This window comes from Tursiops truncatus, chromosome 4 (genome assembly GCF_011762595.2).
Source record: "Tursiops truncatus isolate mTurTru1 chromosome 4, mTurTru1.mat.Y, whole genome shotgun sequence".
NCBI classification, from domain to species: domain Eukaryota; kingdom Metazoa; phylum Chordata; class Mammalia; order Artiodactyla; family Delphinidae; genus Tursiops; species Tursiops truncatus.
In genome coordinates, this window is record NC_047037.1 from 117,174,078 (window position 1) to 117,195,841 (window position 21,764).

At 35.8% G+C, this 21,764-nt stretch overlaps 1 long non-coding RNA gene across 2 annotated transcripts in view; it reads left to right on the forward strand.

The window, feature by feature from the left end:
* The window catches only part of LOC109547828 (uncharacterized), a 54,890-nt gene that overhangs the window by 26,958 nt on the left and 6,168 nt on the right, over positions 1 to 21,764 (forward strand). For both annotated transcript variants that reach the window (XR_012331572.1, XR_012331571.1), the window contains exon 4: positions 10,853 to 10,934. This is a non-coding gene — a long non-coding RNA (uncharacterized lncRNA). The remainder of the gene's footprint in view (positions 1 to 10,852; positions 10,935 to 21,764) is intronic.

The window sequence follows — 21,764 nt, forward strand, 5'->3', positions numbered from 1 at the left end:
GACAACACACATGATATATTGCCAACAGGAGAAGCTCATGTGAGCTTCAACGTCTAGTTTTTATTGGGGCTTTATTATATATGCATGATTGATTGATTGATTTACCACGTTGTCCAAAAGGTCCACAATGAATAATAGATACTCCTAACACTTGGGAATTTCCAAGGTTTCAGAGGTTACCTCCCAGGAGCCGGGTATAAAGGTCAGACCTCTCTTTAGGTAAGGCCATATCCTTATCATGCGGTATTATTTACTATTTTCTTGGAGAAAAGACTTCAGTTCCTTAATCTTACATAAGATATAGTTTTAGGGCTTCCCTGGTGGCGCAGTGGTTGAGAGTCCGCCTGCCGATGCAGGGGACACGGGTTCGTGCCCCCGGTCCGGGAAGATCCCACATGCCGTGGAGCGGCTGGGCCCGTGAGCCATGACCGCTGAGCCTGAGCGTCCGGAGCCTGTGCTCCACAACGGGAGAGGCCACAACAGCGAGAGGCCCGCGTACCGCAAAAAAAAAAAAAAAAAAAAAAAAAAAAAAAAAAATATATATATATATATATATATATATATATATATATATATAGTTTTAGGAGCTCAACATATCTTGGTTGCATTTCTCTAGATAATCTCTAATTTATTTATGTCTTCCTTGGGGGTCTCAGAAACTTTGGGTAACTCTGGTAACAAAATATATACCTCATATCACTCCAAAAGCCTCCAAAGGTCTCTAAACCCATCTCTCTATGTTGAAGTATTTGGTCCCTACTATAAAGTGTGAAATAACACTTTGGACTTGAGGGTTCTGCAGACAGGAGAATCCTGACATTTAGCAGCCATTAGACCTTGTAAAAGTTATGTGTGCTTTCTGAGCTTCCATTTCTTCACAGATACAAAGTTAATAATAATAATTATCTATATATTAAGGGGACTAAATGAGATCACATGTAAAAATCTTTAATGTATCATAGGAGCTTAAGAACTATTAGTTCTCTTCTGGAAAAATTACTGTGTGGTATGAATTTGTGTTTGAGAGGTATCTTATACAATGTTTGCCTACTACATATTTTACACTAGATATATGCATACATTATTAAAACAAAACAGAATTCATTCAATTCATCAAATATTTATCTAAGTCCAGCCGAGAAGTGTAAAGCTTTATGCTAGTGACAGAGAGAAAAAAAAGATAGTTTCTGCCTTCCTGGAGAGAGAACATTTTCATAAATATCTAATATAAGTAGACTGGCAAAGGTGTTGAATTAAGGGACATATCTCCTGCAATAATGGAAGTATTAGAGAGAAAGAAATTCTGATTGTAGTTATTGGAGAATGTGTCTCTAAGAAGGTGATATGTCATGGAAGGCCCAGAGCATTAGGAGGGCTTTGACAGCATTTTCTAGAATAGTGAATACCATTTTTCAGAATTTCTGAATAAAATTTATTTCGTAGAAAAGTGAATTTTATGCTCGCTTCAGCAGCACATATGCTAAAAAAGAGAAAAAAAGAAAAGTGAATTTTGAGGCAAGATGTAAATAAATTTATCATGAATATAGGGACAAAATATAAATAAAATAATCTTACATCAGAAATGAGTTCTCTAAAATAAGTGGCAATCTTAGAAAAAAATTAGCTGAAATCTTAATCTTTGTATTAAAAATATGTTATTGATCTTTTTGGAATGTTAACAGATTGCTTCTGTACTTTGTACTTTTAAAACTCAGAAGACTTTACCCTATTTCTGAAATTCATTCTGAAATTTATTAAGTCAGTTTTTGAATTCAAGGAAAATGTAGATTTTACCTGAGGCAGGCAGTTTATTTGAGAACTGTGAGAGAGTTAAGCATCATCAAACAATTCATTCAGCAAATATTCACTCTATGTATTCTGTGTGCCAGGCACTGTTCCAGGTTCTGTGGAAAACTGACAACAAACAAGTAAGTACATAGAATGTCAGGTGGTATAAGTAGCATCAAGAAAATTAAAGCCGTGGAATGGGTGATAGTTTTGGAGAAGAGTGGAATTTGCTCTTTTATAAGTCAGGAAAGACCTTTTGACAGAGGTCTGAGCAGAGACAGTGTGGAAGCAAGTCAAAGTGTTCTCCTGGGGTGAGGGTTCCACACAGAAAAACAGCAAGAGCAAGGCGAGGTCAGAGCATGCGTGGAATTTCCCAGGAACAGCAAGGGCTCCAGCATGGCTGAGGAGAATGAGAGAGGGAGAAAGCAATGGAGGTGGCTGTAACATCGGGCTTTGTAGACCATTGCAAAGACTCTGGATTTTATTACAAGTGCTATCTGCATAACCTGAACCATGCCTACCTCTTAAACCTTGTATTCATTTCTTATCTTTGTATTCCCTACACCTGTGCTGTCCAATATGGTAGCCACTAACCACATGTAGCTACTGAGCATTTGGAATGTGGCCAGTTTAAATGGACAGTATGAAAAAAGTAAAATATCTCACAAATTTTTATATTGTTTAATAGGTTGAAATGAAAATATTTTGGATATATTGGCTTAAATAAAATAAACTTAATCTGTGTCTTTTAATTAACATTTTTATTTTGAGATAATTCTAGATTTCATGCAGTTGAAGAAACAATACAGAGAAATCCTGTGTTCCCTTTACTCACTTTTACCCAATGGTGACATCTTGCAAATCTATTGTCACCATATCTATTGACAGTGATACATCTTATTCAGATGTCCTTAATTTTAATTGTATTTATGTGTGTGTGTGAGTTTAGTTCTATGCAATTTTATCACATTTGTAAATACATGTTTCCACCACCACATCGAGGTTCAGAACAGTTCCTTCATCTCAAAGATTCTTTGTGTTGTGCTTTCATAACCACAACTACCCCATTCCTGTGCTCCATCCCCCACCCCCCGGCCCTAACCTCTAGCAACCACTAGTTTGTTCTCCATTTCTGTAATTTTGGCGTGTCAAGAGTGTTAAGTAAATGGAATCCTACAAGATATTTATTTTGGGAATTGTTTTTATTCCCTTAGAATAATTATCTGAAGGTTGATCCAAATTGTTACATACCTCAATAGTTCATCCCTCTTTATTGCCAAGTAGCATTCCATGGCATAGAGGTACCACACTTTGTTTAACTACTCACCCTTTGAGGCACGCTTAGATTGGTTCTAGTCTTTGCTATTATAAATAAAGCTGCCATAAACATTCCTGTGAATGTTTTTGTGTTAATGTACGTTGTAATTTATCTAGGGTAAATGCTTGAGTCCATCAGTCATATGGTATTTACATATTTAGATTTATGAGAAGCTGTCAAATCATTTTCCCAGAGTACTGTACCAACCTCTTTTTACTTTTTGTTAACATGGCTGCTAGAAAATTATCGTATGTATGTGGCTCACATTTCTGTTGAACAGTGCTGCTGTGGTTCATCCTATATGCATTTCTTTCTCTCTGGAGTGTGTTTTCATCATCCCTTCACAAATGCACATGAAATTCTATCGTATAGTAGTTAAGAGCAGAATCTAAGACCAGATGGTCTGTGTTTGTATTTTGCACCAAACCCTTACTGACTCTATGATTTAAGATATTTAGTACCTTTCTTTCCTCTGTTCATTTGTGAATGGGATGACTGTAGTAGTACTGATTTCATTGGGTTGGTGTAGGATTGAGTGCATTAACGCATGTGAAGTTATTTTCCAATGATACCCTTATGACCCACTGTCCAAGAGCAGATTTAAATCCTAATATAGACTTCCACTGCAGTCAACATCCTCATTAAAATTGTAACTATATGATTATTTCATATCTTTCTCCATTACTATAAGGGAAGTGGCACTGTCTGATTCAGTGCTGTATCCTCAGAGTTAGCATAGAACTGGCCAAGAGAGGGCGTTAATGTAACATTGTCGAATAAATGAGTGAATGAATGAATGAATGAATTTCCTTCAATGTAAACATTTAAGTAACTCATTTAAGTAACTCATGAGTTACTTAAAATATTTTATTTCATCTTAATATTTTTTAAAGTCATATTATATTATTCATGTTTCTCTGATTGAGAAGTCTTGGTCTCTATTTTAAGTTATATGAATAGTTTTTTCATGTGGATCCTCTATATTGTAGAATAAAAACTGTTCTGGGGTAGTGATAGAATTCGATGGTAAACATATTAAGACTCATATGTATACTATAATACTCTTTGATTCGTAATTTTGGTTAAATTGTTCAGTTTAAGTAATCATTCCATTGTTATGCTGGGATTCCCTGAAGGTTGATGGAATTCATGTTACTTAACTGCTTTCTTTGGCATTATGGGCCTTATGAACACTGATTCCCCTGAAGCATCAGTAGATGACATTGAGGTAGAAGTCCCTCTTTACACTTCTGTAGATAATTTTATCTCAATATTTCAATTATTTAAGGCCTTAAATAGGTAAGTTCCATGACATTCTTAGGAAAGTCAGAGAAAACCATGGCTTAACATAGATGATTTTCATTACCTGCTCTCTGTTTAACCCAAACTCTGCACTAACTACCAAGAGCACATGCTTTTTTCATACACACACACACACACACACACATTCACACACACTCACACAAATACAGTTTATCAGTGATCCACCTTTATCTTCTCACCTACCAAGGGAGGTTACTATAGTAGAATGAACACTGACTTATGGTCACTTTGATCTACGGTGAGTGAGGCTCTTGTTATTTAAAAGACCAGTTAACATGTTTGAAAAGACCAATTGATGTGTTTCATCCTTCATTTCATTTGCTAAGTAATGGGGATATGATGAGATCTACCAAGATCTCACTGCAGTGATAATTAAATACAAGGGTCCATCTATAGATCATGGACATATACATACACGTATGTTTCCTCCGATTTTACCATCTGCCCTCAAAGACAGCTCTCATTAGACCAATGTCACATCTTAGCATGCTGAGTATCAGAAATGCACTTAACTTCACAGTTACATGATAAGGCTTTGCCATGAAATTATGATCCTTAACTCTAAACTAATCAGGAGAGAAATAAAATATCCCTTCTTCCCATCTAAATATTTGAGCTCAGATTTTTATTGAAGCATATCCAGGTGTAAAAGAAAGATTATGATGGTATTTGTTTCCTGGTTTAATGATTCTTGATGCTGAGTTGATTAAAATAATGCAAAATAACAAAATTTGCTGATATTTATTGAGTGTTTACTTTGTGATTAGAGCTATATTAAATAATTTACCAGATTATTTTTATTGAGATATAATTAACATATAACATCGTAAATGTAAGTTTAAGGTGTACAACATGTTGATTTAGTACATTTATATATTGCTATATGCTTTCCACCATAGCATTAGCTAACACCTCCAATGTGTCCCATGATCAGCATTTCTTTTTTGTGGTGAGAACATTTAAGATCTAGTTTCTTAAAAAAAAAAAAAAAAAAAGATCTAGTTTCTTAGCAACTTTGAAGTATATAATACAGTATTGTCAATATAACAACACAAGTAGTTACTATAATCATTCCTATTTTACACTTGGGCACACAGCCTAAAAGAGATTAAATTAGTGGCTCAAGGTCAGAGTGCTAGTAATTATTAAAGCTAGGATATGATTCTGTGTAATGTGAGGGTTCAAGCCTTTAACAGCAATGCATGTTGCCTCTTATTTCAATAATTTAAGTTGGTCATTTGGGTTAATAACAGAGAAAGTGATGCTCCCTTTGTTTTCATGTGCCTTATATTTTTCAACATATTTCATTTACATGCAGTGTGGTAAAATAAAATCAGGTTCTCTTTCTCCTATGCCTTTACATTTACCATGTTCCCATAGCCTTTATAAATAAAATAAAAAATAATAACAAGAAGCCCTTGCCCAAAGTGAGTAAAAATTCTAGCTTCTCCCATCTTCTTATTGCAGCCCAAAGACTTTGACATCATAAATATCTATATGCCAACAATATTGAATTTTCATCATCAGGTAACTCCAGTGTTATAGACATGAAAGTGTAACACCATATCTTTTTACAATCACTCCTGCCACATTTTAATAGATCTATAGTTACCATCTGGAATAATATTAAATGGATTATTTTTTCTCCTTAAAATATTAAATCCTTATTTAAAGTTGACCATTTGTTTACATAGTACACAGGAGTCTATGTTTGGAATTTGTTAGCCTTCTCTCTACTGTACATATGCTCCACACAGCTATTTTCATGTGAAAATTGTTGCTTTATAGGACCACTTTGCCTCTATGTTGCTATTTTATTATTGCTATTCCCTTTAATTGAAATGCTCCTATTGTGTAACCAGGAAGAGTTCCTTCACCCGGGAACATTTACTTCAAATAATATAGAAATGTTTGTTTGTTTGTTTCTTTCTTTCTTTATTATTGTCATTTTCCTAAAATATCAACTTTGACTAATAATTATATACAGGCTTTGTTCTTATCTGGGTGTCAACAGTAATTGGAATCCATATCCATATCCTACCTTGCAATCATGCTGCAAAAGGCCCAATAAATTCCCGCTGAGCGTGTTACTTGTTAAATTTAGTGCATTACTTTCAGGGTAATGAATAAAAGCAGTGGGCCGTTACCTTCTGGCTGGCTGAGGAAGGCTGGAACAGCCAGACTCCCCTGAGGCTTTGAGCCAGCTTAAAACGGTGACAGGCAGAATCAAGGGAGTCCCAGAGCATCACAGTTCAGTTTGTCTCCCTTAATTTCCTCTTCTGTAGAGACTCAGAAGGCTGTAGGAAGGTGAGGTCGTCTTAGCCGTTAATTCACCACACGTTCCTAAGACGCTGCATGCTCTGGTTTCATTAAAAAGAAAATACAGTTTATATAGTTACCTTTTTACCTTCAGCAGAGAGATGAAAATACCATTGAACATATATTAGTAGCTACGCCTCCATGCAGTTTACTTTGTGTATCTACATATGTCTTCTGTGTATTCATTTTTGTATGTTAAATATGTCCATAGGTTTTTTGTTTTGTTTTGTTTTTTTGCGGTACGCGGACCTCTCACTGTTGTGGCCTCTCCCGTTGCGGAGAACAGGCTCCGGATGCACAGGCTCAGCGGCCATGGCTCACGGGCCCAGCCGCTCCGCAGCATGTGGGATCATCCTGGACCTGGGCACGAACCCGTGTCCCCTGCATCAGCAGGAGGACTCTCAACCACTGCACCACCAGGGAAGCCCGCCCATAGGTATTTTAATATGAGTGAATAACCAATTAAGCAAGCTCCATAGAGATAATGTACTTATTTCCATCTCATATTTATTGAACATACATAAGCAGGTACTGAAAAAATGACTACCACATTCTTAAGCCAACATGTAGCTCTTTCTTAATAGATATATTCTTCATATGAAAAAATTCTTTCTTAAACTATAATATCATAAAATTTAACATATACTGTAAATGCACAAATGCAAGGATGTTAGAGCAATGTGCTCTATGTTCTCAGTAAACTTTTCTTTTTTAATAACTGAAAGCCAGTCTTCATTCTTCCAGCAAATAATTGTTATACACTATGTTTTATGCCAAAGCCAGGTGACTCCCTTAGTCTTTTGAATTATTCTGAATGTTAATATCCATCTAGAAACAACTAAATTCTCAAAGAAAGGAGGAAAAAATAATTTGTATGAAATGACTACTTATATTATTCTTGAATGTCTTGGAAATTTTAGTGTAAGTGTCCTTTGCTATCCATGGTAGACATCTGGTTCCAAATAACATGGTGTATCTCATTAGAGAGATATTAGATCTAATTATGCAACATATAAGTGAGATCATTACAGCAACATTATCTCAGTGAGGGAAGTAAGCACATGTGAAACCTAACACTCTGCTGCTTGAAAGAATTTTTGAAAGCAAATTTAAGGAATTAATGTACATTAAGAGATGTTGAAAACCAGTCATGAATCTTTGACATGTAATGGAAAAATATAATAGAATGATAGGTACCCCGATTAATTCTCCTGGAGATAAAAACAAATATCTTGGGCAAATACTATACTTTAATACAAATTATTTTCTAAACAAGATAAAACGAAAAGGTGGTAGAGGAGATATAGCTTTTGTTATTTTGTTTATTCTATTGCCTTTTTTTTTTTTTTACACTTCTACTGTTTTAGAGATCCTCAAACTTTAGAGTGTAACAGAATCACAGAGAAGGAGTGTTAAAACAGACTTTGCCCCGTCCTCAGAGTTTCTGATTCAGTTTGGCTGGGTGGAGTCTGAGAATTTGCATTTCTAAAATTCCCAAGGATGCCGATGCTGCTCGTCCAGGGGTCCCATTTGAGAACCACTGGACTATATGAAAATCACTATAGAAGGCATTTAATTCACATTATCTTCTTGATTATTTTTCAGTAAGATGAGAGTCCAAGGATCTTATACTCTGCTCAATATTTTTCAATCAAGCTGTATATCTTGGGAAATACAGACTCTATTACAAAGAAAACATTCTTAAAATATAATTAAGGCTGCTGTCTGACAAGTGCATTGGGCATATTTTTAAAATAAATTTATATATTTATTTATTTTTGGCTGCATTGGGTCTTCATTGCTGCGTGCAGGCTTTCTTTTTAGTTTCAGTGAGTGGGGGCTACTCTTCGTTGTGGTGTGCAGGCTTCTCATTACAGTGGCTTCTTTGGTTGCAGAGCACGGGCTCTAGGCGCGCAGGCTTCAGTAGTTGTGGCTCGTGGGCTTCCGTACTTGTGTCTCGTGGGCTCTAGAGCGCAGGCTCAGTAGTTGTGGAGCTCAGGCTTAGTTGCTCCATGGCATGTGGGATCTTCCCAGACCAGGGCTCGAACCTGTGTCCCCTGCTTTGATAGGTGGATTCTCAACCACTGTGCCACCAGGGAAGCGCTAACAACATATTTCTAAACAATGACACGATCAAAAACATGAATAGATATTACCTAGCAGTGAATAGACCAAAAATAATGAGAAGTTATAGCTCCATGAAGCTAATTTAACTCACTCTTATCTGTAGATGTTTTCACTTTCCTAAGATATTGGAGTATGTTAACTATTAAATTGATCAATTCTAATGTACAGCATGGTGACTATAGTTAATAATACTGTGTCATATACTTGATTTACTAAGAGTGTAGATCTTAACTGTTCTCATTACACACAAAAAAACTGGTAAGTATATGAGGTGATAAATGTGTTAATTAACCTGATAGTTATAATTTCTCAAGGTATATGTATATCAAATCATCACATTGTACACTTTACATATTTACAGTTTTATTTGTCAATTATACCTCAATGAAGCTGGAAGAAAAAATAACAAATAAATTGATTGATGCTGTCAAACAAATTTTAAATTTAAAAAAGTAACAATAAAATAAAAATTGTCATCATATATAAAACAGCTAATTGGCTCTTTCCCTTGTAAAGTAGTGCTAACTATAGCTTGAACAGTTCTGCTAAAATATTACCTAACAATGTGTTTAGGAAGATGTGTATATAAAATACCACCAAAAGTTTGCATGGATTTTGTTTCTATTTGTTTGTTTTTTCTGTTTCTTATCTCAAGTCAAGCATTATATTAGTTATGGTAATAATGTTCAAAAGACATTTCCAGAGGGACTATGTCCTTGACGCTACTCAGGCAGCCTTCAAAATAAAATAATCTGGTCCATATTCTGAGCTCAAATATCTGAGCTTTATAAAATTAGGAAACATCTATGTGGTAATCTGCCTAAAAATAAAGGAAAAGATTGTAGGACCTCAATGTCAGGGCAGTAACTTCGTTGTTTTTTTTTGTTTGTTTGTTTGTTTTGTGGAATAGAGCCCAAACCAAATTTTGAAACAAAACTCTTAATTTTTAAAAAGTGGGTTATAGTCTGTTTTTCCATGTTGGCTTTAACTGAGCTGTCTGATCAACTCTGAGGAACCCTTTTGTTGTCTCCCCTCTTACCCCAAAATGCAGCTGGACTCTCCATTCATCTGCATGTTAAAAATGATGTAACAGTTATTATTGCAATGATACAAGTGGGTTTTTTTTTTTTTTTTATCATTTTGATGTGATTATCCTATTCCAGAACAAAGTTCTGTCTCCCAGTATCACTTTTTTTTTTTTTTTTTCCGGTACGCGGGACTCTCACTGTTGTGGCCTCTCCCGTTGCGGAGCACAGGCTCCGGACGCGCAGGCTCAGCGGCCATGGCTCACAGGCCCAGCCGCTCCGTGGCATGTGGGATCTTCCTGGACCAGGGCACGAACCTGTGTCCCCTGCATCAGCAGGGGGACTCTCAACCACTGCGCCACCAGGGAAGCCCCCCAGTATCACTTTTAAGTGTCCAAAAAACTTGGGTTGTGTTATATCCACAGGCAAAACTGGACTGAGTGTTCAGATTCCATTAAGTCTCCTATATTCTTATTCTTGGTTGCATTCTGTAGTCACATGAGAAGCTTTAGAAAATACTGACACCTGGGTCTCAACCAAAGTGATTTGGATTTAATTGATCTGGTGAGTAGCTAGGTCATTAAGATCTTTTAAGAATCTCCCCATGTTATTACAATGTGTAGCCAAGTTTGAGACCAATGTTTACTTACAGGTGAATCCATTAAAAGGGCTAATGACAATGAAGTTAGTGTAGGCACCTCACATTCCAAGGGTCTGAGCACAGGGGAAATAGTAAAGTGTTCATCCCATTTGTATGGATTTGTGTGTTGCCTGTGTTTTTGACCATGGCAGAGATGGGGTTATCAAGGTGGAATCCACTCTATGGAATTACCATAATCTTGGTGGTAACATGTTTCTGGTAACATGCACTTACAGAAGCAATGTTTATTATGTGGGTTTAAATTTTACTTGGTTGGGTTCTTATCTTCTCTCTCCTGTTCTACTGTGTTAGTTCCTTAAACAGAATTCCTGAGAGCACATGATGTTCCAGTCGTTGTGCAGGGATAAGAATATAGCAATGAAGGAATATAAAGGTAAGATTATACAATTGTTGGTAATATGCTTTTCAGAAAACTGAGTGAAAATATGAAAACCATTGGCAGAATAAAGTACTTAAATGTTTTTTCAAATTAAACAACAACGAGTTGGTATTAAAATATAGATTATATTGACAAAAATTAGAAAGATAAATGTGGACATGGGAGTGGAAGGAAGAGTGGGAGGATTATAAAAGGGAACATGTAGCAAGATTTTCATCTTAGCAGGGAGTAGCCAACTATTTTGCTTCATTCTTGGCTTTGATAATGACACAAGTATAAGGTATAAAGAATGTATGTGGGCATTTTAAGGGAAATATAAAATAATGTAAAATATAAACATGATGTGTAACTACCAAATCACTACAGACGAATTGCATCATTTATTTTTTTTTAAAGATTTTTTTGATGTGGACCATTTTAAAGTCTTTATTGAATTTGTTACAATGTTTTTTTCTGTTTTTTGTTTTGGTCTTTTGGTGGCGAGGCATGTGGAATCTTAGCTCCCTGACCAGGGATTGAACACGCACCCCTTGCATTGGAAGGGGAAGTCTTAACCACTGGACTGCCAGGGAAGTCCCAAATTGCATCATTTAAATAACTAAAATTAAGGAAATAAAAGGGAAAGTTAATAACTGATATCTATAAATACCTCTACCCTACAAACAGAAACTACACTATTTTTTTCAAGCATTTGTGCTTTATTTACCAAAATAGGTCAGTATTATTCAAGAACAAATAAATGATAAAGAAGAGAAATTGAAGAAATAACATATGGTCACAATTATACAGTGCTAAAGGATAAAACTACCCTCCCAAATACAAAAAACAAACAATAAAACAAAAACAACATTAAATAAACACACCATTTGCCTAAGTAACTGTTGGGACAAATTGAAAAATAAAATCGTAGCTGTAGACATTAGAGATCTACTAACATTATAGCACAATGTTTCAACAGAGGTGTATTACCAAAGCTGTTCTAAGTGACAGATTCATAAGCTTTAGCCTTTCTATATTAAAAATAAATGTAAATGAATCAAATATTTACCTAAAGAACTTAAGTAGACTGCAATAAACCAAAGAGAAAAAGGTTAGGAACAGAAGCAACACAAATATAATTGAATTAGAGAAATGTAAAATCAACAACTGAATTAGAACTAAATCTATTTTTCTAAGGAAAAATCCATTTAATTTTATGCAAAGAGTAAAGAGAAAAAATAATAAATTAGAAATGAGAAAGAGAATACAAAAATAGGAAATGAAAAAAAATGTAGAGGGTAATCTTGTTCAAGAAGGTAGTTGTAATTTTCTTGATGAAATACTAGCAAATATAATTTTCACAGAGTATTAAAATAATACCCAATAATCCATCAATACTTCCATTTACCTTACCATATATAGATGATTTAATGACTAATTTATAATATTGGTCATATAACAACAGTATGTTGCTCCATATATTCAAGTTTTCTTATAGGACCCATAAATACATTCTAAGTGTATTTCTTACAACTGTATATTTTTGTGCAAATTTGAATCAGAATTTTTTCCATTATATTTTCACCTGGTTATCGCTGGACTAGAAGAGTCACAAAATTCCATACACACAACAATTTGGATGTAAAGAGAAAATATAGCACCCATAATCTAATCTTTCTCTCAAATAAACATCCAAAATTTGTCAGTAAAACAAAGTGCTCAATCTCTTTAAATCTACTTTGATCTGCTATGTTAGAAAATGCTCAGTCTCTCAGTAATGTATTTCCCCCTCCCCAGGATTTCTTCCTAAATGCCGCTTGGGAATTGCAAGCCCATTAAAGTTCTAGTTCTGCTACTTAGCAGAATATGGATTCCAGTTTCAGCTCAGATAAAGGGACATATTAAAAAAAGTCAACATTTTTTATCAATATCATTAAATTTTGTGGAGGGTTTTTGAAACTTCTTTATTTATATACTTTTGCTTCATTTTATGTAATTTTTATAAAATACCTCTTTTTAATTTTTTTACTTTTAGCAGATATGATACATCTTTGAGAAATATCAATAATTACTAGAGACCTGCATTTTACTCTCTACTGCATTTTCTTTTCCTATCATCACTCCTTGGATTTCAGCATTACTGGCCTTGGGACAGCCTCTTCCCCACAAACACTGTCCCTTACCCCCACTCCCAATTGTTGTGGCTCATCCTGTTTATTGATGTGGTGATGGCAGAGCTGACTTACAAGATCTTTGTAGACTGGACATTAGGACACAGGCCTGTACCATGAGAGCAGCAAAGTGGTATCTCAAGCCTCATTCACAAAGGTGGATCTAGTCCAGGTCCTTCCCGATCTCATACTCATTTACAACTCACTTTTCTTATTGTAACAGCCCATGTCCTATAACAGACAACAAGAACCATTAGCGAGCATAAAGAGTGACACATTTCCACTGTTTGTCTTCTAGGATCTCATTCTGTGAACTTTACATAGACTGGGATACCTAGCACTTGTGAACTTACACTTGAAGAGGATCAGTCTATATCATCATTTCTCCAATTTCTTAGCACCAAGTATTTTTTTCATTCACAAATGCCCAACCTGGGACATCTAATAGAAACTGATATGTCAAAGATGAAATGAGTATCATAGAGGAAAGTAAAGAAGGCCAACTCTAAATATATTTAATCATAAAAATAATTTAGAAAAAAGTCTAAAATAAATGGGAATGTAAGTATTTCACACCAGTGAGGGTAGGTGTGAAATACCAATTCAAAGCACACTTTCACCCTTGAGGCAAGCTGTAATTTCTTCTTTAATTGGGAACTTACTATATATCAGGCGTTGTGCTTAAGAAATTTGCATATGTAATCACACTTAATCTTTCCAATGCCCATGTCAGGTAGGCTCTATTATTATCCTTCATTTTTTAGATAAAGGGAGATAAAATTTGGAGAGATTAAGAAATTGGTCCTCCACAATACAGATAATAAACAACAGAATCTTGATTCGGACTCTAATTTTGTACCTGATTTTACGTTCTTAAGCACAATGTTGTAATGTTGTTATGAGCTACTTTTACTGATTGCAAAGGATTGAACTCCAACTTATAGTTTATAAAAAAGTAGAAATCATAGAAAGGAGCCTGAGGGGTTTCATAGAACCAAAGACAGGAATGAAGCTGGGCCTCAAGAACATCAGAAACCAGGCCGTAAACACTGTCCAAACTTGGTTTCCACCCACCTCTACTCTCACTGCATCACCCTATCCCATCAACCCCTACTTGCTCCCTCCCTGGCTCCTCCCCCTACCATCTACCCACCCCTCGCCTCTCACTGGCTTACTGTCTTTGGTTCATAGTGAGGAGAGACAGGCAATAAATACATTAAAATTATAAATATCTGAGGCAAGTACATATATTAAATAAATATATGTCAATGGTGCTAAGTTAAAACAAGGTAATATATACAGCGAGTGACGGGATGGAGTTCAACATCAGAGGATACTTCTCTGAGATGACTTTTGAGTAGAGACTCAAATGACAAGAAGAAACCAACCATCAAAAAATCAAGGAAGATCATTCCAGGAGGAGAAGATGAAAGGTACGAAAGCAATGAGCTGATACTATTAGTCAGCCAGGATGGCTAGAAATCAGTAAGTAAATGGGAGAAAGATAGGGGATAAGTTAAGAGTCAGAGAAGAAGACAGGGACTAAAAATCTGTATAGGAGACATTTGAAAGTTATTCAAAGTGGAAAAAGTTATAGCCATAGGGAGGATGCTTTCATTTGCCCAAGTTGGGTCTGATCCCTTGGGTTATATTTTAATTTGGCTGCTGTTGCTGCAGCCAGAGGGCTGTAAAAGGAGGATGGATATTTCCCGGTGGGAGCTGTGGTTCTGGGCAGATAAAGCAATGAACAATTCTGTCCTCTTCACAGTTCTGTTCAAGAACCGCTGTTATAAATTCCTTTAACAGTTCCCATATATTGTCAAGCACTACCAGCCACGATTCCTTCAAAGCCAGCTTTATATAGGTTATATTTCATACCAGTTTTAAACATTTTAGGTTTTCTGATTTTTCCATATAATTTTAAGGCTTTTTGAAGGAGCCAGTTCACTGGAATATCATCCAATGTTGGAAAATTATCTTTTTTAATGCTGATTTGTTGATTGATTACCTCTTGGCTAGTATGTACTTAAATACTGTCTATTGATCTAGGCATTGGCTTCCAGTTCAGTTTCACTGGGTGTTGTTTTTTTTTTTTCAACATCTTTATTGGAGTCTAATTGCTTTACATTGGTGTGTTAGTTTCTGCTTTATAACAAAGTGAATCAGCTATACATATACATATACCCCATATCTCCTCCCTCTTGTGTCTCCCTCCCACCCTCCTTATCCCACCCCTCTAGGTGGTCACAAAGCACTGAGCTGACCTCCCTGTGCTATGTGGCTGCTTCCCACTAGCTATCTATTTTACATTTGGTAGTATACATAAGTCCATGTCACTCTCACTTCGTCCCAGCTTATCCTTCCCCCTCCCTGTGTCCTCAAGTCCATTCTCTACACCTGTGTCTTTATTCCTGTCCTCCCCTAGGTTCTTCAGAACGATTTATTTACATTCCATATATATGTGTTAGCATACGGTATTTGTTTTTCTCTTTCTGACTTACTTCATGCTGTATGACAGACTCTAGGTCCATCCACCTCACTACAAATAACTCAATTTCGTTTCCTTTTATGGCTGAGTAATAATCCATTGTATATATGTGCCACATCTTCTTTATCCATTCATCTGTCGATGGACACTTAGGTTGCTTCCATGTCCTGGCCATTGTAAATAGTGCTGCAGTGAACATTGTGATACATGACTATTTGAATTATGGTTTTCTCAGGGTATATGCCCCGTAGTGTGATTGCTGGGTTGTATGGTAGTTCTATTTTTAGTTTTTTAAGGAACCTCCATACTGTTCTCCATAGTGACTATATCAATTTACATTCCCACTGACAGTGCAAGAGGGTACCCTTTTCTCCACACCCTCTCCAGCATTTATTGTTTGTAGATTTTTGATGATGGCCGTTCTCACAGGTGTGAAGTGATACCTCATTGTAGTTTTGATTTGCATTTCTCTAATGATTAGTGATGTTGAGCATTCTTTCATGTGTTTGTTGGCAATCTGTATATCTTCTTTGGAGAAATGTCTATTTAGGTTTTCTGCCCTTTTTTGGATTGGGTTTTTTGTTTTTATGATATGGAGCTGCATGAGCTGCAAATAAATTTTGGAGATTAATACTTTGTCAGTTGAAACGTTTGCAAATATTTTCTACCATTCTGAGGGTTGTCTTTTCATCTTGTCTATGGTTTCCTTTGCTGTGCAAAAACTTTTAAGTTTCATTAGGTCCCATTTGTTTACTTTTGTTTTTATTTCCATTACTCTAGGAGGTGGGTCAAAAAGGATCTTGCTGTGATTTATATCATAGAGTGTCCTTCCTATGTTTTCCTCTGAGAGTTTTATAGTGTCTGGCATTACATTTAGGTTTTTAATCCTTTTTGAGTTTATTTTTGTGTATGGTGTTAGGGAGTGTTCTAATTTCATACTTTTACATGTAGTTGTCCAGTTTTCCCAGCATCAGTTATTGAAGAGGCTGTCTTTTCTCCATTGTATATTATTGCCTCCTTTATCAAAAATAAGGTGACCATACTTGCATGGGTTTATCTCTGGGCTTTCTATCCTGTTCCATTGATCTATATTTCTGTTTCTGTGCCAGTACCATACTGTCTTGATTACTGTAGCTTTGTAGTATAGTCTGAAGTCCGGGAGCCTGATTCCTCTGGCTCTGTTTTCCTTTCTCAAGGTTGCTTTGGGTATTCAGGGTCTTTTGTGTTTCTATACAAATTGTGAAATTTTTTGTTCTAGTTCTGTAAAAAATGCCATTGGTAGTTTGAAAGGGATTGCATTGAATCTGTAGATTGCTTTGGGCTAGTATAGTCATTTTCACAATGTTGATGCTCCCAATCCAAGACATGGTATATTTCTCCATCTGTTTGTATCATCTTTAATTTCTATCATCAGTTTCTTATAGTTTTCTGCATACAGTTCTTTTGTCTCCTTAGGTAGATTTATTCCTAGGTATTTTGTTCTTTTTGTTGAAGTGGTAAATGGGAGTGTGTCCTTAATTTCTCTTTCAGATATTTCATCATTAGTGTATAGGAATGCAAGAGATTTCTGTGCATTAATTTTGTATACTGCAAATTTACCACATTCATTGTTTATCTCTAGTGGTTTTGTGGTGGCATCTTTAGGATTCTCTATGTATAGTATCATGTCTTCTGCAGACAGTGACAGCTTTACTTCTTTTTTTCTGGTTTGGATTCCTTTTATTTATTTTTCTTCTCCGATTACTGTGGCTAAAATTTCCAAATCTATGTTGAATAATAGTGGTGAGAGTGGAAAACCTTGTCTTGTTCCTGATCTTAGAGGAAATGGTTTCGGTTTTTCACAATTGAGAATGATATTGGCTATGGGTTTGTCATATATGGCCTTTAACATGTTGAGGTAAGTTTCTTCTCTGCCTACTTTCTGGAGGGCTTTTATTGTAAGTGGGTGTTGAATTTTGTTGAAAGATTTTTCTACTTCTATTGAGATGATCCTATGGTTTTTATTCTTCAATTTTTTAATATGGTTTATCACATTGATTGATTTCTGTATATTGAAGAATTCATGCATTCCTGGGATAAACCCCACTTGATCATTGTGTATAATCCTTTTAATGTGCTGTTGGATTCTGTTTGCTAGTATTTTGTTGAGGATTTTTATGTCTATGTTCATCAGTGATATTGGCCTGTAGTTTTCTTTCTTTGTGACACCTTTGTCTGGTTTTGGTATCAGGGTGATGGTGGTCTCATAGAATGAGTTTGGGTGTGTTCCTCCCTCTGCTATATTTTGAAGAGTTTGAGAAGGATAGGTGTTAGCTCTTCTCTAAATATTTGGTAGAATTTGCCTGTGAAGCCATCTGGTTCTGGGCTTTCGTATGTTGGAAGATTTTAAATCACAGTCTCAATTTCAGTGCTTGTGATTGGTCTGTTTATATCTTCTATTTCTTCCTGGTTCAGTCTCAGAAGGTTGTGCTTTTCTAAGCATCTGTCCATTTCTTCCAGGTTGTCCATTTTATTGACATATAATTGCTTGTAGTAATCTCTCATGATCCTTTGTATTTCTGCAGTGTCCTTTGTTACTTCTCCTTTTTCATTCCTAATTCTGTTGAGTCTTCTCCCTTTTTTTCTTGATGAGTTTCGCTAATCATTTATCAGTTTTGTTTATCTTCTCAAAGAACCAGCTTTTAGTTTCATTGATCGTTGCTATTTTTTCCTTCATTTGTTTTTCTTTTATTTCTGATCTGATCTTTATAATTTCTTTCCTTCTGATAACTTTGGGTTTTTTGTTGTTCTTTCTCTAATTGCTTTAGGTGTAAGGTTAGGTTGTTTATTTGAGATGTTTCTTGTTTCTTGAGGTGAACTGTATTGCCATAAACTTCCCTCTTAGAACTTCTTTTGCTGCATCCCATAGGTTTTGGGTCGTGTTTTCATTGTCATTTTTTTCTAGGTACTTTTTGTTTTTTCTTGATTTCTTGATTTTCTTTTTGTTTTTTCTTGATTTCTTGATTTTCTTGATTTCTTCAGTGATCTCTTGGTTATTAAGTAGTGTATTGTTTAGCCTCCATGTGTTTGTAATTTTTAATTGTAAAATTGTAATTGATTTGTAATTGATATCTAGTCTAATAGTGTGTGGTCAGAAAAGATACTCGATACGATTTCAATTTTCTTAAATTTACCAAAGCTTGATTTGTGACCCAAGATATGATCTATCCTGGAGAATGTTCCATGAGCACTTGAGAAGAAAGTGTATTCTGTTGTTTTTGGATGGAATGTCCTATAAATATCAATTAAGTCCATCTTGTTTAATATGTCATTTAAAGCTTGTGTTTCCTTATTTATTTTCATTTTGGATGATCTGTCCATTGATGAAGGTGGGGTGTTAAAGTCCCCTACTATGATTGTGTTACTGTTGATTTACCCTTTTATGGCTGTTAGCATTTGCGTTATGTATTGAGGTGGTCCAATGTTGGGTTCATAAATATTTAAAATTCTTATATCTTCTTCTTGGATTGCTCCCTTGATCATTATGTAGTGCCCTTCTTTGTCTCTTGTAATAGTCTTTACTTTAGAGTCTATTTTGTGTGATATAAAAAATTGCTACTCCAGCTTTCTTTTGATTTCCATTTGCATGGAATATCTTTTTCATCCCTTCACTTTTAGTCTGTATGTGTCCCTAGGTCTGAAGTGGGTCTCTTGTAGACAGCATTTATACGGGTCTTGTTTTTGTAACCATTCAGCCAGTCTATGTCTTTTGGTTGGAGCATTTAATCCATTTACATTTAAGATAGTTATCAATATGTATGTTCCTATACCTTTTTCTTAATTGTTTTGAGTTTGTTATTGTAGGTCTTTTCCTTCTCTTGTGTTTCCTGCCTAGAGAAGTTTCTTAAGCATTTGTTGTAAAGCTAGTTTGGTGGTGCTGAATTCTCTTAGCTTTTGCTTGTCTGTAAAGATTTTAATTTCTCCATCAAATCTGAATGAGATCATTGCTTGGTAGAGTAATCTTGGTTGTAGATTTTTCCCTTTCATCACTTTAAATATGTCCTTACCCTCCATTCTGGCTTGCAGAGTTTCTGCTGAGAAATCAACTGTTAACCTTATGGGGATTCCCTTGTATGTATGTTATTTGTTGTTTTTCCCTTGCTGCTTTAATATTTTTTCTTTGTATTCTTCTTCTTATTATTATTATTGTTATTTTTTTTTTGCCATATGCGGGCCTCTCACTATTGCGGCCTCTCCCGTTGTGGAGCACAGGCTCTGGACGCACAGGCTCAGTGGCCATGGCTCACGGGCCCAGCCACTCCACAGCATGCAGGATTTTCCTGGACTGGGGCACGATCCCGTGTCCCCTGCATCAGCAGGCTGACTCTCAACCACTGCGCCACTAGGGAAACCTCTGTATTTTTTTTTTTTTGATAGTTTGTTTAATATATGTCTTGGATGTTTCTCCTTGGATTAATACTTTTTGGGACTCTCTGTGCTTCCTGGACTTGATTAAGTATTTCCTTTCCCATATTAGGGAATTTTCAACTATAGTCTCCTCAAATATTTTCTCTTCTTCTTCTAGGACCCCTATAATTTGTATGTTGGTGCGTTTAATGTTGTCCCAGAGCTCTCTGAGATTGTCCTCAATTCTTTTCATTGTTTTTTCTTTATTCTGTTCTGCAGTAGTTATTTCCACTATTTTATCTTCCAGGTCACTTATCCATTCTTCTGCCTCAGTTATTCTGATATTGATTCCTTCTAGAGAATTTTTAATTTCATTTATTGTGTTGTTCATCATTGTTTGCTCTTTAGTTCTTCTACGTTTTGTTAAACGTTTCTTTTATTTTCTCCATTCTATTTCCAAGATTTTGGATCATCTTTACTATCATTACTCTGGATTCTGTTTCAGGTAGACTGCCTATTTCCTCTTCATTTGTTTGGTCTGCTGAGTTTTTACCTTGCTCCTTCATCTGCTGTGTGTTTCTCTGTCTTCTCATTTTGCTTAACTTACTGTGTTTGGGGTCTCTTTTTGGCAGGCTGCAGGTTCATATTTCCTGTTGTTTTTGGTGTCTGCCCCCAGTGGCTAAGGTTTGTTCAGTGGTTTGTGTAGGCTTCCTGGTGGAGAGGACTGGTGCCTGTGTTCTGGTGGATGAGGCTGGATCTTGTCTTTCTGGTGGACGGACTATGCCTGGTGGTGTGTTTTGGGGTGTCTGTAATACCTTATTATGATTTTAGGCAGCCCCTCTACTAATGGGTGGGCTTGTGTTCCTGTCTTCCTAGTTGTCTGGCATAGGATGTGCAGCACTGGAGCTTGCTTGTCGTTGAGTGGAGCTGGGTCTTAACGTTGAGATGGAGATTTCTAGGAGAGCTTTTGCTGTTTGATATTACATGGAGCCAGGAAGTCTCTGGTGGACCAATGTCCTGAACTCGGCTCCCACCTCAGAGGCACAGGCTGACACCTGGCTGGAGCAACAAGACCCTGTCAGCCACATGGCTCAGAGGAAATGGGAGAAAATAAGAAAGAAGAAAAGAAAGAAAGAAAAAGGAAAGAAAAGAAAATAATTTAAAAAATAATTATTAAAAATAAAAAAATTAAAGTAATAAAAAAAGAAGGAAAGAAAGAAGCAACCAAACTAAAAACCAAATCCACCAATTATAACAAGCGCTAAAAACTATACTAAAAAATAAAATGGATGAACAGAACCCTAGGGCAAATGGTAAAAGCAAAGCTATACAGACAAAATCACACAAAGAAGCATATACATACATGCTCTCAAAAAGAGAAAAAGGAAATATATATATATATATATATATATATATATTTAAAAAGAGGAAGAGAGCAACCAAATCAATAAACAAATCTACCAATGATAATAAACTCTAAATACTTAACTAAGATAAACATAAAACCAGAAACAAGTTAGATACAGAAAGCTAACCCTAAGTCTACAGTTGCTCCCAAAGTCCACCACCTCAATTTTGGGATGATTTGTTGTCTATTCAGGTATACCACAGATGCAGGTACATCAAGTTGATTGTGGAGATTTAATCCACTGCTCCTGAGGTGGCTTGGAGAGATTTCCAGAGATTTGTTCCCACAGCTCCTGGGATTCAGCTTTGGATTTGTCCCAGTCTCTGTGTGTAGGTCACCTGAGGGTGTCTGTTCTTTGCTTAGACAGGACGGGGTTAAAATAACAGCTGATT